Raw genomic sequence first — 239 nt, 5'->3', positions numbered from 1 at the left:
CACTGGTGAGATCCCAGCCAGTGTGTTGGGGCTGTCTCAGGGCCAGGTCAAATGTATCTACACGAATGCACATAGTATAGGGAACAAATAAGAAGAACTAGAGACATGCATGCGCCTGTGTAGGTATGACATTGCTGGCATCATGGAGACATGGTGGGATGGCTCCTATGACTGGAACACTGGAATAGAAGGCTTTAGAGTCTTCAGGAAAAACAGGCTGGGGAGACGGGGAGGAGGAG

Source organism: Acanthisitta chloris, unplaced genomic scaffold (genome assembly GCF_000695815.1).
Source record: "Acanthisitta chloris isolate BGI_N310 unplaced genomic scaffold, ASM69581v1 scaffold18193, whole genome shotgun sequence".
Lineage (NCBI taxonomy): Eukaryota > Metazoa > Chordata > Aves > Passeriformes > Acanthisittidae > Acanthisitta > Acanthisitta chloris.
Note: the sequence above shows the minus strand (reverse complement) of the source record.